The following is an 18,704-nucleotide window of genomic DNA, read 5'->3' as shown; positions in this document are numbered from 1 at the left end:
TTCGCAGAACATTTTCTGTTAGCATAGAGGTCTCCAAACAATAAACTCAAGAAAGCCATTTAGCAGCAATACCTAACTCTAAGGCACTTCTGACTCTGAATTAACCCTCAGCGCTGAAGCAGTAGCAATGTAAACTGGCGTTTGCAAATGAAAACCCCAAATGTTTTTGAGATTAAATGCGGCCTAAGCAAAACTCAAAAAGTAGTATGTTTTGCTCCTTGAAATCTATAGCTCTGAACATCTCATCTTAAACCAAGGATATTGTCACTTTGAAGACTGAAATAGAGGTTTTGACTTTCATGAAATCCAAAGCTGTTAATAGAACTTGCAGAGGATGCAATATGTGAAGGTAAGTGCTCCTTTGTATATATCTGAAGAATAGCTATGGCAGAGGGAAGTGATACTTGAGGTCACCTTTGTAGATAAAATCTCTTAATGCTCTGAAACAACTTACATCCAGATGTGTACATAGCCACTTAAGTGTCCCCTTGGTCACAACTCTTCAAGTAAAACTCTTCTGGGCATTTCTTTGAAGCTTAATAGGTTTATTACCTTGATGATCAGTTTGAGGTAGAAGAGCTCGTGTCTTATCTTTAGCTATCTCTCCAAAGAAATCACTGTAATATTAGGAAAGTCTTGTTCCTCTCTCATCAGTTAGTATTTCACACTTTAGTTTTCATTTTTAGCAGGTCCCAAAGAACCTTACTGATTACTTTTGTTTTGAGGTTAGCAACAAAATTGTAGAAAATCTATAATGAAAAAAAATGTTTTTAAATATTATTTTCCTCTGCCCATAAGTATGGGTACATGCCCCTAAGTATAAAATACATTTTCCTTGAGTACAGTTAAGATGGGGAAAGGCACAAGCTTTGCAACTCAAAGGTACAAATTCAGAAGACAGCACTGAATATACTAGGTGAGAGAGAAGAAGTCATTCAGAAGATTAATATCCACTATAGAGATGTTACATGGAGTCCAGCAGTTAAGAACCTTTGCATTTGTATCACATTAACAGTGTTTTGCTGTGACTGAGCCCCTCCCTAATGGGTGAAGATTCAGTTGAGAAGGGCAAAAGTAGATCTCAAGGAAGAGTGTAAGGAATGCCCACCAAGTACTGTTAAGAAAGTTGCACTTGTAGGGATACTGAAGAGTAACCTTTTTAGATAGATGGCTGTATGAGTGAGTCATCAGGTTGTGTAAATAGCTTTCCATGACATAGCAAAGAGCAGTATCTTTCTGAATTAGCCAAAGCAACATGGGGAGAGTGTGTATATGTGGCTCAGCCTGCCATTAAGTTTGAAAACTGGCTAGATAATAAAATTAACTTCTAAGACAAGAAGGGGCTTAGATAATAAAATTAACTTGTAAGACAAGAAGGGGCTTGACCTGACTTCAACTTTTATATTCCTTCCTACTGACTGGGCATGCCCAGTATCATGACAGTAAAAGCTTAGAAACTGGGAATGGGAATCATATTTGCATACTGATTCAACTGCATACTGCAATAACTATATTGTGCTTCTGTTGTGATTTCAGTATAATGGTGTATCACTCCACTACATCAAAATCCCATGCAGTGACAAGTAAGTAAACTCTATGCTCCTTATATGCAGTATCTAAAGGAACCTAGTCAGTGGGTATTGAGCTCTGACATTCATCCACTACCATTCCATTTTATATAATATTGGAGTTAAAAACAAAAACACAGACCACCAAAAAAACACTTTTCAGAACTTAGAGTACTATCATTCACAGTAAGATTCCCATTTGATAGAAATGGGCAAAATCTTGATTAAGCTGTTAGTAGGCATTCTTTCATAGTCAATGAGCATCATGTCATGCAGACTACAGTAAAGGCGATGAAGACAAGATGGTGAGCTACTTTGTTCTTATATTGGGGAAGGAAGAGATTATGATGGGTCTGTAATCTAAGAGTTAAACTGATGTCTTACACCTTGCAAGGCACAAATGTTTACATTCCTTGGCAAAGGTTAATTGAAAGAAACTTGTAGATTTTTTGAATTTTTTTTGTGATTTGTTTTGTTGCTTGTTTGGGCTTTATAAATGTAACATGGAATATAAATGTAACATGGAAATAAGTCCTCAGAAAAAAAATACAGCTGTGTTCAGAACAAAAAGCTATTGACATCAGTTTTATAGAAATTCATAATGTATTCCACTTGAAACTCTTCTACCTGTCACCTCTCAATGGGTTAAATCTCCTGTTTGGTGTGTCATCACTCTAAAAATTATTTCTGACTGTCTTCAGTGAGCAATCCTTCACAAAGTATGACAAATTCAGTTGCTACTAAAAGACTGAATGGTGCCAAAATTTTTTTTTTTTATTATTTAGAAGTCATGCATGAAAAATTGCTTCTTCTAGCTTATGAATATTAATTTGTTCTTACTTTAATATAATAGATGAAAAAAAATAGCTGCTTCTTGTTAGTCATGATGTTAATGTTCTTATTTTTAAGCTTCCAGACGTAGCATGTCCTTTGTTTTGTCACAAGGATGGGCAATAGTCCTCTCATTTTGCAATCCTTCTCTTTCTATTTCTCTCAACTAATGAAAATTTGAGTACGTGGCTTCCTTTTGATGAAATATGTATTCAGTCTGTGGGAAGAAAAAAAAATTGCCTGACAATATTTTTACAATGCTTTCCATTTCTGTGTTGCAAGAAAAAACAACAACAAACCAAACCAACCAGCCAAACACAAGAGAAAACAAAACAAACCCCAACCACAATTCACTTTTCCCCAGCAACTCCCTTGAGTCTTCCACGAGAATATTCCATTCTCCATCCGGTCCTTTACATGTGTTCACTCACGGAAAAAATTTATTTCAGTTTTCATCACATGTTAAAAATTAAAGTGATTATTTTAGTTGTGTTTAATGATGTCATATGTTTTTCAAAAAGGATCCTCCCCCACCCCACAGCTTCCTGTGTGTAATGCAAATTATTGATGTGAGCACTCTTAAGAGATAATGAAACGGTAAACATAATTACATTTTAATATGTAAATATTAATATGTAATTATTAATAATATGTAATTATTTTTTCATCTCAATAGGCCTGTGCTAAACCATTGTTAATGGCTTATACATGGCTATACACTGTGAGGAAGTAGAAGCAGTAGCATATTTATGTTGAAGGTGACATAAGGAAAAGTTATTTCATAACTGAGAGGGGAAGAAGAGCTTGGTTTCCAAGTTACTTCAAAATAGTTTTTAAGTGTCTTAAATAAAAATGTAAGTAATTAGCCATTTCCTCTATTATCACTGTAAAATTTGGATGTTCTGTCCAAATATATGTTTTCTTTTAATAGTTTGAGAATAGAACTATATAATTAATACTGTTCAGGTTGGGCTGTCAGACCTCCATATCCTCTCCTCAACTGTCTGGTGGTTCCTGGCTCCTTTCTATTTCCAGTTAAGTGGACTTTTGGGGTGGCTTATCTTCTCTCTTGTCCTCTTTTCCTTTGCAATCTTAAATACCACAATCAGCACTTCTATGGTGAACCTCTTTCCCACTAGATGAGCATGACCTTTCCAGTTGTATCTGATGCCTAAAGCAATTTTGGCTGAAATGACTTACCATTTTCTCTCAAATTCTATTTCCACAAAATACTGTTCTTACTTTGCTTGCTTTGAAATCTGCCCTCTTCTTGGCTAACCTGTTTTGTGATGAAGACATATTTACCTACTTCTGACTGTTCCTGTTCAAAACCCAAATAAGCCCTCTTTCATTTGTTTCACCTCATTTTTTGCATCTATTCAATTACTCATGAGAATGAGTATCATGTAGACCTATGTTTTTATGTATCCTGGCAGCTGTGCTTTTTGTGTGCAATTGGGAAAAGCCATGAAAGAGAGGCGTTACCACAGCAGTCAGGACCTGTGTAGCAGGAAACAAAAGCAGTAAGCACTGCAGTACTTTCATCTCATGTTAACCTCCCACTGTTTCACATGCTAGTGATGGCAACAATTACAGGGAGAGAGTAATGGATGTTGTCCTGTGCAGGTTGACTGTGGCTGGAAGAAAACAGGCAGAATACTAACTTAGATCAGCACAGGAACCTTTAGTGTTTTTGGACTCAGTAAGTGGAAAAGAGAAATGCTGGTTCCAGATTTCAAACCAAATATTGCACACAATCCTCAAAATATGGGGACAGAGAGAATTCCAGTTAATGCTGTGGCACTGCTGTCTTGGGCTGAGATTTTTTTCTCTCAGAGGAGCTAAAAGTCTTTAAGGTTATTTTATTTTTTTCATTTCCATTTTAATCATTAATGCTGATTTTGGCATCCATTTCCTATTGTTCTGCAACAGAAACATTGCTACTTTTATTGTCCTGACTATATGCCAATAGCAGATAATGATTGTGTGTACTTGTTTTTCATGCTTGCCCTCATTCTGTTCTCTGGCATAAGTAATTGTACATAAGACACAGGAAAGCTGTGACAATCTAAGAGTGTAGAAACAAGGTCTCCTAGGGGGGGCATAAACTGTTAGCTACCTCTCACAATATGGGGAAAAAATATAAAAATTTGCACATAAATGAAGCTTTTATTCAGTATAACCTAAGTATCTGATGAGATTTATCTGAAAAAAGACATTAAAAGGGCTTGACCTATACTGGCGTATCTAATAACCTACCTGGTGTTTGCATCTGGTTTCTTAAACATTTTACATATGCCAAGGACTGAATATCCTTGGTTCAACAAATGTGACTCTGTGTTCTATAAGGAGTTTTGTTAATCACTTAGTCACAGAATTAACCAAGTTGGAAAAGACCTTTGAGATCATCAAGTCCAACCTGTTACCCAATACTGTCTAATCAACTAAACCATGCCACATCCAGTCTTTTTTTAAACACTTCCAGGGACGGTGGCTCCACCACCTCCCCAGGCAGCCCATTCCAATGCCGATCACTCTTTCTGTGAAGAACAACTTCTTAGCATCCAGCCAAACCTGCCCTGATGCAGTTTGAGACTGGGTCCTCTGGTTCTGTCACTGGTTGCCTGAGAGAAAAGACCAACCCCCACCTTCCTACAGCCTCCTTTCAAATAGCTATAGAGAGCAATAAGGTCTCCCTGAGACTCTTCCAGGCTGAACAAGTCCATCTGTGTCACGCGCTCCTGATAGGACTTGTACTCCTGTCACTTTATCATCTATAGGACTTGTACTTCTGTCGCTTTAGCATCTATAGGACTTGTAGTCCTGTTGCTTTAGCATCTATGAAGAGATTTGTCCTCTATCATTACTATTATTATTGTTGTTGTTCTTGTTAAATTCTTCAACGTTGTATTTCACTTGGAATATGTTTTATCCACTGAAAAACAGGTTCTAGGAGTGGTAAATCATAACAAAGAGGAAGAAGATGCGTACTCTTCTCTGTACCAGATTGTTGCAATAATTCCTTTAGGTCCATATGTAGAAGCAAAGCACTTCTTTGATTTTTTTTTTTTTTTTTTTTTTTTTTTTTGGCACTGCAATGCTAGTGCAGTCAGTATGTGGTTTGTTAATTTCATTTTATTTCTGGTTGAACATATCAAAGATGAAATTCATTTAATAGCATCCTGGTTTCCAAATGCATGCCTATTCTATATAGCAATTTCTGCTTAATCATGTCAATTCCAGTAGTCGTTTGGGTTTTTTGGTTTGGGTTTGTTGGTTTTATTTTTTCCCCCAGATGTGCATTATTTCCATTTAGCCATGAACACAGAGATGAGTTATTGCTTAATAAGCGTCCAATTTAGCTCTGGAGAAGCTGTTTCCGCAATAGGTCTTGAAGAAGGTACGGTGTAATAAACAACACAGCCATCTAGTGGTGAAACTGTAACCTGGCCTTTGCGTGTGGCTGGACTTCGGCGGTTGTGAGTACCACAAGATGCTTTTCCTGGGTTAGAATCTTGGATGTGACAGCTTCGAAAGCAAATCTCATACGTAAATCTCTTGCACAGTGATCCACATATTCAGGGCATAGTAATTTTTGCTAGTATTCGCAAACATGAGTAGGGTTTGGGTTTTTTTGGGTGGTTTGTTGCGGTATTTTTGTCAATACTTCATTATTTTCCCTCCTGCAAAGAGTTTTAGCTTCCATAATATATTTTAACCTAAGTCTTTGACCTTACACTTTTAATCCCTTATTCAGATCCTTCAATTCTTCATTGCATCCTAGGCCTTGTTCAATTATTTTCCTCTTCCCAAACTGTAATGACTGAGCAGAAAAGTTCTGAGGCTGCATAATGTACTAGAGCAATGTGCTCCTTCAGCAAGTTCCACCTTGTCATCAGTGTCATGTTTTCTCTACCTGTAGGCCACTAAGTACAACTTTTGCTATGACTAGTGAAAGGACACAGGTTTTATATTGACTTGATAGTGCAGGTTGTATAACTTGACTGGATTTGTCTTGGCCTGAGCTGCTTTTAATAAAGTTATTTGACCTAGTGGTTAATACCTAGCTTATTTTTCTTAGGTTCTGTGAATAGACTTCACTACAAAGGTCTGAAAGGCTCAGTTATTCATTACCTAAGAAGCCCCTTATGGCAGATAAAGTTGATAGAAGCTATAGTGCAACTTTCAAAGTTTACTTGGGAACCAGGGAATGAAGCGGATTGTGGTAACAAAGCACGTAAAAACAGCCCTAGGAGAATGGCATTGTTGAGGCAGAGAGGGTCCTGCATGACTTAAACTGTAGCCTTAGCTGGAAATAACTCAGAATGCTGCTGGCCTGCTGTAACACTTCTTTCTCCACCTCTTTGCTAGATGGAAATTAGTGCCATCAACCTTGTGGCTCAGGAGACATTGAAAAGTGTGCACCAAAAAAAAAGCAGTAGATATTCCTAAGTGTTGAATAACAATTATGTAGTCAGAAATGCTTTCCCCTTTCCCTTGAAAACACAATTAGTCTGCAAGACCTGTCCATAGTAACTTCCACCTATTGAATAGTTAAAATTTATTATGTAGCACGCTTATACTAAAAGAGAAAAAAATGGAGTGCTTCATACTGTAAAGCACTTGTTGTTTTATGAAATAAAAAATATGTCTTCTATGACATCTGGAGTACCCTTTCTCACTCAATATAGTATTGCATCATAATCGCCATTTACATCTTCTGTCAGTTGGAGATGTGGCAGCACTAAAAATCAAGTACTGACTGACTTAAATTTTATCTTGGGTTGACATGATTTTATGGGCGACAATTATACTGGTTTGATTTTAAATTGACTGAGATCTTAAACAAGATTGTTTGTCTGTTTGTTTTCTTTTAAATCTCATTCTGACATGAAACACAAAATCTGTTATAAATTCCACAGATGTATACAGCTGGGTTATTGTATCTTGACTCCAGCTCTTTAATTGTTCCAGTATTTTAAATATGTAAAGCAAATATATAAAATAAGTTAATCTTTAAAGGATGAAAAAAAGAAGAAGTCTATCTAGTTTCCATAATAAGGAAAGAATTCTTTTCAAGAATGGGTGAAGAATTAGGTATACAAAAAGTATTTCCATAGTTATGGAGACTACCAGAACTCAGAAAGCCACTGTGTGTAGCTCTTGTGAATCTTAAGACTTTTTAAAAACATTTTCTTAGCATCTTGTTAACACTTTCTGGATGCTTGCTAATATCTGCTATTGGGTTCATGAGGCAAGTAATACGAATTCAATTCAATATATCAAGAAGAAGTTATTACCAGAAGATTTGTCACACAGAGTACACTCTTCTTTCTGGAAATGCTTTGACAGTATTTTACATTTGCACTTGCTGTCATAATGAATAATGTGTCAGGATTTCCCCTCTCCCCCCTCCCCCCCCCCCCCCCCTTTTTTTTTTTTTTGCCTCTTCTCCCCTCAAACAACATTGTCAGGTTTGGCTGTTGCTGAAATGTAATGCCTTTTAGGATTTCCTAATAATAGAGGACCAGGCTTTAGTCTGAATACATAATAGAAAGCTGGCTATGCAGATAGTCCACAAAAGATACTAGGACTATTTTATCAGCAAACTTTCATAGCCCTCTTTTACTTTTTCATTGTGCTTACACTCACAATTGCAGGAAAGAGTTGGTTAGAATAAAAGTCCCAGTCGCTTTTTACTTAATAGAAACCAAGTTTTGTTGGGAGGTTGATTCACAATGATGAGCATACAAGCTGAAAGTCTCAGTGTCTACATCCTCTGATATGCAGCCTCAAAGATGTGGTTCTATGTTTGTGCTACTTTCTGGAGAGCTGTTATGAGGTTCTCAGAATTGTAGCACAACTACAAACAGCATAGTAATTTTCAAGAATTTTTCATTACAGGAATTATCTACCTACCTACCAATCTCACTTTTTGTCTTGTCCCAGAATGGGGACAGAGAGAAGGTAGGGAATGGAAGTAGGAGCAACAGTCCAGAATCTTTTCTAGTAATGAAGATGAAAATGTGCCTATATTGTAGATTTTCAAATATCTGTAAATTACTACCATGTGCAAGAAATTAGCAACTACAGGTTCGCATGAGAAATAAAATAAGCCATTTTCTAGGAAAAAAAATACATTACTAGTACAACAGAGTTAGAAGAATTCCCAAAACCTCACGCTGATTTGTAATGTAAAACAAAGTAGCCAGAGCCCTGGAATCTCAGTCAGTCGCCTTACAGTTTTTTCTGTTCCAGATAACGTAGTCCAAGTCCCTTAGAAGTCATCTTTTCCAGAGGAGAAAAAAAACCCAACAAACCCCAACAACAACAAAAGACAAACCACCCACAAATACAAACAAGAACCCCAACCAAACAAACCAAAATGATCAAATCTAGGCATTTACCAGAAACGTGGACAGCAGAAGAGCATCCTTCACAATGGGGAAATTAGAAACCAGGATTATTCTCTTATTCTGCTGTTCATTGAGGTGATTTTTCTTCTTACTAATACAGAATTGGCATCTGTTATCTATTATAGGGAAATATATATTCATTATTGAAAGTAAATTTATTTGGACAAGTGGGAAATCTGTTTAGCAGAAGCAGTTCTTGAAAAGTCTTTAGGACCTGTAGAATGTCAAAGAGAAGTCAGGGCATTCGGTTGGCAAAGTATGCTGCAGATTCCAGCTGTAATGACAACCTACAAATCTGTCTCTCTGATTATGTCTTTAGATAAAAGCTTAAAAAAAAAAAATATATATATATATATATATTAGAGTGACATTTGTAACAACCTTTTTCTGTTCACAATCATCTATTTAATTCTGTATGATTCTAGCTTTTTTCTTTCTCAGGCTGTCTTTCAGAGACTGTTCCACTAGCAATTTCCTAGACTACTATCTTTAAAATAAAATCTAAGAAGTCATGAAACATGACTTGCCTGATAAATACACAAGTACTTCACCAAGGTGCTTAATCCTTTCATGAAACCAATACTAGGTAATTTCAGAAGCAGAAGGAATTCTATGATAAATGCAAAATGTTCCTTCCTGTTTTGATTCAGGTATGAAGTGCTTACGTGTTACTTCTGGTTCAGATATTCAGATCAGTTTGTGAAAGAGCATGGAGAATTAGCATCCCTGCTAATAAAAAAATATGTTTAAATAGATATTAAAAATAATGCTCTAGATTAAATCTTTAACTCAGGAAATCTCTGAAGTCCTGTAAGAAGGAAAAGACTGTGCTCTTCTTTCACTCTATATTATGTGTTTCTTAAACAATGACTACTGGCTTCTCTTAAACCAACACAGGAGAGCAGATGAATCTGTTATGGGGCTATAAAAGAGATAAACTTGCTTCCGTCTTTCAGTTTTAGTATGGATAGTCTGAACTATGATGCTATATATGAGCTTTGCAATATCTGCCAAAGAACAACACATCTTTATCCTACCAAGGTTGTAATATATTAGAGCATACTCAAATTTGAATTTTCTCTAAAAAAGCTTTTCTGAGAAAGGTATTTGTTAATCTTTGCTGTTTTGCAGTAGGGAGGTGCAGTATCAGGCTACTTTCTCACAAGACCCTGTTGTGTCTTAGGCTATCACTTAGAAATTATTTCAAGCAATAAAGCTCATGTTGCAGCTCATTCAGTATGATGAAATATCAACAGAACCTTTGTCAACAACAGCAACAACAAAAAAGTCTTACTCTCTGTTACTGACTCCTATTATTTAGAAAAAACCTTATTGCCCTGTTGGGATGTCAGTGAGATGCTTCATAAACTTCCTTAATGATTCCCTTACCCATCGTTATGATTAGCAGTGCCAGTTGTTAAGGATATTTTCTTTTAAGGCTAATGCAAATGCTTTGCTCCTTAGGAGTAATTTCTTCATAATGTTCCTAGACCAGGGCAGAGATAACAAATATTTTCACCCACAAACAAGTTTAAAGATTTTATATTTTTTAGAAGATGCTCTATTAAAAAAAAAAAAAAAAAAAACAAAAAACACACCCAATCAAACAAACAAACAAAACCACAAAAAAATGTGCCACAGTCCCATTACCATGGGTATTAGGGTAAGAGATGGGGAGAAAGCTTGATGCAAGCAAGTTCCATTTTATTACACCCAAGCATGGGCTTATGTACTTTCTATCAGAAGGCTACATAATCAAGGGTTACTAATCATGTTTGACTCTAATTGGTTACATACATTTGCATTGGGACTATGTTAGGATCACACACTAATTGCTAGGATACATTAGTTATGTATTTCTTATCTTCTAGCTAGACACAATAACTTTTCTTAACAAAGCTACATTATCTTAGCCCTTCAGAGGATTTATCAACTTAATCCTAAGGAGACAGTTATGGTGTCTAGGTAAGAAAACAGCCACCAAGTTGTACCAAGCTGTGAAGGCCATAAAGCAATTAGATAAGACTTGAGGCCTCTTGTTTTACACAGACCACATTCCTTTCAGAGGCACTTTGATCCTACACTTTCACCCAGCTCAGTGGTCTGCTTTCAAGCCCATGGCTTGTGCTTCAGCGTGCCAAATTCAGACATTTCTATACAATCACTACACGTAACATTACTGTACCCAACAAAAATGCACTTTATTAAACCATGTTTGAACTTACTGTTTGAGAGCAGTAGTGTTTCTCTTTGACTCAGGGGTGTGCTCTGACCACGAAGTGCTTCCCTTTTGGCCACCAAAGTATTGAATGTAACAGCTGCAAGAGCAGTGACTAAGTGATTGTAACAGAGACTGTCTAAGACATCAGATCCTAGCTCTACTCAGAGCTAAGAAAAGCACAACTATTTGGACTGCAGTCTTCCGTATCCACATGGAAACATTTGCCTATTTCTTCTATCTTTGTTGAGTTTTGAAGCACTATCTACAACTACCCAAAAAAAAAAAAAAAAAAAGACAAGAAAAAAATCTGCTGAAACCAATTAAAATTTGATTTTTTTTCAAGGATTTTTATGTATATACATACACATATATATATATTCACAGTTTTGTAGCAGATGTAGTATCTTTGTATGGCTTGGGTTAACTTGCCACCAACAATATATAACTAGATTCATGCCCACTGTTTTTGAGTATTACACAAATAACATGGATTTGGACATTAATTTGTGGTTTGTTTGTTGCTCTTTTTATCTTGGTAGATAAAATAATTCTTAAAGACAACCTGAACGTAATGTGAGGAGGGGATAGAAGTGCAAACTAGACAGAACTTTGAGATCAATCTGTTTGCAATTGAAGCTTCAAGTTTTTTAAAACCAAACTAGTAGTCATTAAAACAACAATGGCAACAGTGGATTTTTTCCCGCAGAAAACTTCAAGACATAGAGACTTATTTTCTATCCAGACCTCCTTCCTGCTCTCTCTTTCCTTTCTGTTTACTAATTCTCATATCTGACCTTACCGCAGTATCATCAAGGTTGGAAGAGATCTCACAGATCATCAAGTCCAACCCTTTACCACAGAGCTCAAGGCTAGACCATGGCACCAAGTGCCACGTCCAATCCTGCCTTGAACAGCTCCTGGGACGTCGACCTCTTCATGGCAGGAAGGTTGGAACTAGATGATACTTGTGCTCCCTCCCAACCCTGACAATTCTGTGACTCTTTGCAAATCTCCTTATCCACATCTGTGATGTATGTTTCCTGGTGGGGGGTGACTTCCTCTCTAGGAGATAATCTTGTTCCACAAAAACAAGGTTTTGTTTAGCCTCCAAGGATAGACTACTCCATGGGTCTTTAAAGATTCCTTTTAAGGTTTCCTGCTCCAGAGACAGATTTACTACCCTTCAAACAGTGTAGCCAAAGCTGGGAATTTCAAGTGTCTTTAAGATGTTCAGTGAGGTCTGTACTGATGGTTAGACCCTTTGGTGTGTTTGATATGAGCTTCTCACTTTAAGGACATACTCCTAACAGTTCTGAAAAGATGACAGAGATGAGACAGTCTAAAATGAGATTAAGCAGTGTTTGCATTAATCTTTTGCCTTAATATTTGTGTATCTCTTGGGGAATTTCCAGATTTTTTAATTTTGTTTTGCTTAGCTTAAACTGGAAAGCAGCAGTGGTGAAATATGTCTTAAACAGGTTGTGGTGAGCAGTCTTTCTGCTTTTGAATGTCTCAAAGGATGCAGCAGCAACCTCTTAAAAAATAGAGCAATCACTCTTGATGTTTCAGGGCAGTCTCTGTGTGGAGTTGGCAATCTCTTTCTGCATGCAATGGGAGATGAAAGAAATGAATAATGAAGGAAAAAATAACGGTTATGAATTTGGTGTATTGCTAACCCAGACCTGTCAAAAATTGAATTCTTTGGAGGTACTGAATGTTATTTTTGTGTAGTTGAGGCTGTAGGAGTGGAGTCAGATGAATGCTTTATCACAGAGGGCACAACATAATTATCTGGCTTGTAATAGGTGAATCTGATAAATGGAAAGCACTGAAAAGGTTTCTTTTCTCTTATTCTCTGTATGTTTGTATCAATATGTTGATAGACTGTATTGCTTGATTGAATTCAGCTCTGATGAGATGCTTTCTATTATAAAAAGAATGTTTCTCTCTTTTTTTTTTTTTTTTTTTCCCTGGTATGCAATGTTTTCTGAGAATGTTTGGTATAGTGATAGTCCACTCTAGCTCCAAGTAAATGTGGAATATTATGTATAAGGTTATTTTTTCATCCATAAGTTGGCATGTACCAGGACATAATGTGCTATTTAATGTTCTGCAGATGAGGTTTTTTGTTTAATCTCTGAGAGCAGAATACATCATAGGTCATTTGAGATTCCTGACAGGTTGCATTTCTTGGGATACTTGTTAAATACCTTGAATAAGCAAAACCAGAATATGCCAGAATGGGACCTCCTGAAGGTTCAGTCAAAGCTGCAAGCAATTTAGAGGTATAAATATGATGAAAAAAAATGAAATCCATAAAACTGATACCTGTTCATAAAACAGGTATCTGTGAAGTGGCATGTGATCATGCAGGTCTGTTTCAGGGAATTGTGAAGCTCTAAACAGAGGTGTGAGGAGCTGTTGTGGTCATGATTCTTAATAAAATGTGCTCTTACAATGTCTGTGATTAAATAGGTTAAAGCTCTGTGTTCTTAATAACAAGCAAGGTGCTTATGAATATATTCAGTGAAAATTGAAGGAAAGAAAAACCTGTTGGTTGGGTTTGATCATTTGGATTTTGGTAAAGGATATAGAAATAATGCATTAGAGAAGTTGTGGAAATCGAAACAAAGCACAAAATTCTTGAAAACCAAAATTGCAATGAGGGAAGACACAGACATTACAGAGAGAACTAGGGTCAAGGTCATGAATAATCTAGATCAAATCCAAACAGCTGATATTTTTGCCTTAACACATGCACTGGTGTGAAAGAAAAGACTGCCTGCTTACAGGGAACTAGTTGTGTGTGGGTTTTTCTACACAACTTGTTAAGAAAGTTGTTTCCAGTAGTGAAAAAAAGTAGTCTTAAGACTGTCTTGTAAGTCACTGAGGATATCTTTTGTGTGTGCATCTTATAAGTTGAACAATTCTGAAGAAAGACAGACAGCATAATCTTAAATTTAAAAGTTTATATTATGGGTTGAGAAAAAAAAAAAGACAAGTGAATAAATTATTTGGTGTTCTTAGTTTGGTATAATAGTTTAAGGGAGAGGTGACTTAAAATATCCAAGAGTCACCGAATGTTAGGGGTTAGAAGGAACCTCTAAAGATCATCTAGTCCAACCCCCTTGTCAAAGTAGGATTCTCTAGGGCAGGCCACACAGGAACACATCCAGGCAAGATTTGAAAGTCTCCAGAGAAGATGACTCCACAATCTCTCTGGGTAGCCTGTATGTAAGGATGGAAAAGCTAGTAGTAACATAGTATCCACAAACATATTTAGGCTGAATACTGAAGTCAGTGGAGAAGGTAGTGAAATGTCTCAGTGAATGGAATGATGAGAAGGTAGTGAAATGGCTCAGTGAATGGACTGATGAGGATGGGATATTTTTGTGAAGGACTTATGTAACCTGTTTGTCATATCTGACAGAATGGATTTAAGGATCCTAAATAATATTGTTGTAGGAGAGAGAGGAAAATGTGAACTGTAGTGTTTTGGTGGCTAATCATACTCCCTAAGATCTAAAAGTAAACCAGCTTCTTGAAAAATGTGCTGAAATTATGTATTTTTCCCACCAGTTTCTGCAAATTTTGAGTTTGTGGTGTTAGTGCAATCTGACTTGTCAATGTGCTCCTTTCTCTAAATGGAAAGTTGTCCATCTCCTCTTTTTTTTTAATTTCTATTCTACACTTCTCCTTCAAGAATCACCTGCTCTAGCTATGGCCAAGTTAAGAAAGAAAGAAATTAGTTCCTTTTATTGTGCTTCTTGCTTTGAAAGTATCTGAATAGGCCAGATTGAAATATATTCTATTGAAAACACTCAGGTTTTTCTACTGGGAGTGATCTCTTCTTACTGAATATTGAAATTCTTCCTTTTGTGAGAGGAGGCAGCAGCCTTTCTTGTTTCTAAAGAAAGTATTTCAGTTTTACAAATGAACATATACCTGAAAGAATACATATTGAGCACACTTTAACACACAATTTAATAGTGCCCCTTAACAGCATCAGACCAAAAATAGTCATAAAGCTGCTATTCAGCTGTGAAGGAGTGGGGAAGTCAGATATGAAACAAGAGAGCCTGGGATGATAACAATACTCATGCTAAGCATGCAGCCTGGACCAGTATCTATTCATTCAAAAACCTGAGGCAATGTCATGATAATATTTATAAGCATCTCACTTTTTTAAAGTGTAATGCTTCTGATAAGCAAGACTTGAACAAGACTGTACTTGTTAAAAAATACCCAACATGGAATATATTTAAAGCACACTTTTGGAACAGAAGTGGGGAAGAGCTTGAGGCTTCCATGATTTATTTTTTTTTACATTTTTAATATATTTAAAAATAAAACCCTGCATGGATAAAGTTGCAGGTTGAATTTGTAGAGCAAAATAAAATGTTACAAGTGTTCACTGACTAAAAGAGAAATTGATAGCAAGTAAATGTGCTCTTTGCCAGAGATTCCAGTCTCTGCATGTGTGTGTGTGTGGAGGCTGATTTCTTTTCCTTTGCAATATCAGATAAGAACAGCTGAGATGTAACCAGTGGGATTTAGAACGAGCTGAGCTATTCCCTATGGTAGCGAACAGTAAATTGAATAGCTCTGCCTATTCGAACTCTGTAATGGGAGTTCAGAAACCTGTTTCCAATGTAAATACCTAACTTTGAGTGACGTGATCTCCAAATGGATCTTGTTCTGGCAGATATTACTGAAGAGACTTGCAGCCACTTAAGCTGGTTGATACTGCTGCTATTATGGCACTGATGGATTGTTAAGTATGTTTTTTATGGTACTGTTACATTTAAATCTTCTTGAATGCTTCCATAGTTTCAGTAAGATAAAATAATGGATGCTATCATGGTGTTTCTGCACTTCAAAATGGCATTTCATTTGCAGGGGTCTGTGAAAAAAAATCCACAAACCCCCAAACTGAAGCAGGAATGAAGATAGCAAGATTAAAAGGTTAATTTGTATTTGTGTGAAAAGCTAATTAAGTAAACTAACACTTTAAATGCATGCTTAGGACAGACATAGTTGGAAACTAGACTGATATCCTTGTTTCTTGTGATGGTTTGGGTGTTACCTGCCCCCCCCCCCCCCCTCTTTTAGAAATCACCAAGACTAGACTCAGCCAGCTCTGGAAATTGAATGAAGCTTTTATATTTACAGCCTAGCACAATATTTACAGCAGATATTTACAGTATATACAGTTATATACAGAAGTATACAATTTAAAAGGTAATACAGAAACACAACAGCCCTCCCAGAAACCTGAGCCCCCAGGAGGGCCTCCCAACCACCCTTCCAACTTCTCCCACCTCTCTCAACCTTACCCCAGACATTGCCTTGTGCCCAAGGAATAATGGAGGGTCGGCCAGGGGGATTAGGAAGCAGGTGGATTAATCAGGTTAGGTTAGAGGGAGAGAAATGCAGCTCAAAGCCCAGGCAGTGACCAAATGTTTTATCTATGTTTGGATTCTTCCTCTTATACATCTCAGCAAGCCTACAAGTGAAGTAGACATCACCATTGTTTCTCTTTCACAGCCTGTAATCTAGTTCTTTTCACCAAAACATTCTAGCTGGCTTCAAACTAGCACATTTCTTAAATGTACATGATATCAGAATGTCTTATATATTGTCATGTCTATTTAGTGTTGATTCACAACAGAGGCTGCTAGCAGTTGCCCAAATAGCTTCTACACTAACAGCCACCTTGCCTACTTTTTTTTGAACTTGAAACCAAAGAATATTCACAGAAAAATTCAGGGAGTTATTATCAATAAACAGAGTGGGCAGAACTTGTACTTCTTCATTGGTGAGGAAGTAGTTGCACAGTAAGGCTTCTCGTCTCAGAGGAATGCAAAATCAGGAAAATATTTTGTTGGAATGCGTTGGGATTTATTTTTACAAAAATTATTGGTATTTGAAGAGGCTGAATGTGCAAAGAGGGCAGCATGGAGAAGTCAGCTAGTTGAAGCATTACTTGAAATACAAGAAACTGGGTTTGGGTGTGTGTTGGTTTGGGGTCTTGTTTGTTTGTTTGTTCAGCAAGCATATGCTCCTGAGCCCTCAGCATGCTAAATAGATACTCAAACCATTGCAGTGATGGCATCTTGGGTTTTTCTTTTCTTGTGTCTTTTCCTGAAAAGTTCAAAGATACCATTTTTGTTCTAATGCAAGATGAAAACCTTGATATTTTCTCATGAAACTGTACACCTTTTCTCCAGGCAGTCCTGAAGGATAATAAATGATAGGTATCTCAAAGCCTTCAAAATAACCCACATCGTTTCTGACAGCTCTGACAAACAGAATACTATTAGCTGAATCCCAAAGGATAGGTTAGTAGACCAGCCAGTCTCTTACTGTAAACATATTTATCATCTGCATTGTTTTCAAGATTATGAAGTGGACAGTTTCATAGAGCACAGTTTTAGCTTCTGCAAAATAGAAGCTCCATTGTTAAGGCAACTCCAGCTGCCCAGCACACAAAGATAAATATTATTGTTGTGTCTCAACAGTTCAAAATTTAAGTTAAAGAAATGGAGGTTAAAGCAAATTAAAAGAGTTCTTCTAAACCGTAAGAGAAGTCACCGGAATATTATTTTCCTGACTCCATGTTTACATTGATCACTTTTTCACAAAATAACTAAGTTACTTATTAATTCTACAGCTGTCAATTCCAATAAATTTCTTCTTTCAGTTAATTGTATAGTTGGTTGCTACATCATTAGGGGGTCAAATTCTGCTCAGCTTGGGTTTTGGCTTTTGTTTTGCTTGATCAGAGTAAGGACTTTAATATAGGAAATAACACCCTTCCACTCTGGTTGTTAGAAAAAACAACTTTCTGAACATCAGAATCTCTTTATTACCTGGCTTACAAGTTCATTAGATCCATGAATTAGCAGAGATTACCATGTTCATTTGCTGTATGTTAGCTCCTTTGTTCTACCACAGAGACAATGAATAGGAATCCAAGGCTAGATGAACCTGTTGCAGAAAAAAAAAGCAAACCAATAAACCCCCCCCTAAAAAAGTCTAGCCTACCCCCCCCCCCCAAAAAAAAAAAAATCAAAACCCAAACCAACCAACAAAAAACAAACCCAAAGGCTTAAAAAAACCCCAAACAAGAAAAAAACACTAACCCCAGAGTTATCAAAATCTGTTAAGAAGAACATTACTTACTACACACATAAAAAGTTGCCCTTTACATTTTTGTTTAGTTATCCAAGTTCTAAAATGCTAACAACTGTTATCCTTTTAGGAATCTACCTGAACTGTCTGTGAAGTTGTATCATAGTTTAATGCTAAAGTAAAATACCCTTTCCTGAAAATTAGAGCCATGAAATACTTGCGTGTTGGCACAGCTGCTATTCTTGGACTATTTGTGAACTTAGCAATAAAAACATGACACCCATCAGCAACTTCTAATAAGTAATTTCTGTAGAACTGTAGCTTTATCCTTCTAATTTACTCCTATTTTGTATGACTAACCAATATACAAGAATTGTTAGTGTGTGTTTAACTCTTCACAGGCACTGGAAAGTTAGGCAACATTTCATTATGCAAAAAAAAAAGTTAGAATCGAGTATAGCAGAATTTCTATAATACAGAAGATTTTCTAAATAAGTGCTTCATAAAAATGCCATCAAGGCTTTTTATTTGGTT

The 18,704-nt window shown here is 36.5% G+C and overlaps 1 long non-coding RNA gene across 1 annotated transcript; it reads right to left on the bottom strand.

The window, feature by feature from the left end:
• Nucleotides 1–2,363: 2,363 nt before the first annotated feature.
• LOC135178449 (uncharacterized) lies at nucleotides 2,364–18,015 on the bottom strand. The gene is made up of 3 exons (XR_010303537.1): nucleotides 17,909–18,015; nucleotides 8,807–8,931; nucleotides 2,364–2,616 (listed from the first exon to the last, which is right to left on the bottom strand). It is a non-coding gene; the product is annotated as an uncharacterized LOC135178449 (long non-coding RNA).
• Nucleotides 18,016–18,704: the final 689 nt, after the last annotated feature.

The sequence above is a fragment of the Pogoniulus pusillus genome, chromosome 9 (genome assembly GCF_015220805.1).
Source record: "Pogoniulus pusillus isolate bPogPus1 chromosome 9, bPogPus1.pri, whole genome shotgun sequence".
Taxonomy (NCBI): Eukaryota; Metazoa; Chordata; class Aves; order Piciformes; family Lybiidae; genus Pogoniulus; species Pogoniulus pusillus.
The sequence above is the reverse complement of the archived record's forward strand: the minus strand, read 5'-3'. Positions and strand labels throughout refer to the sequence as shown.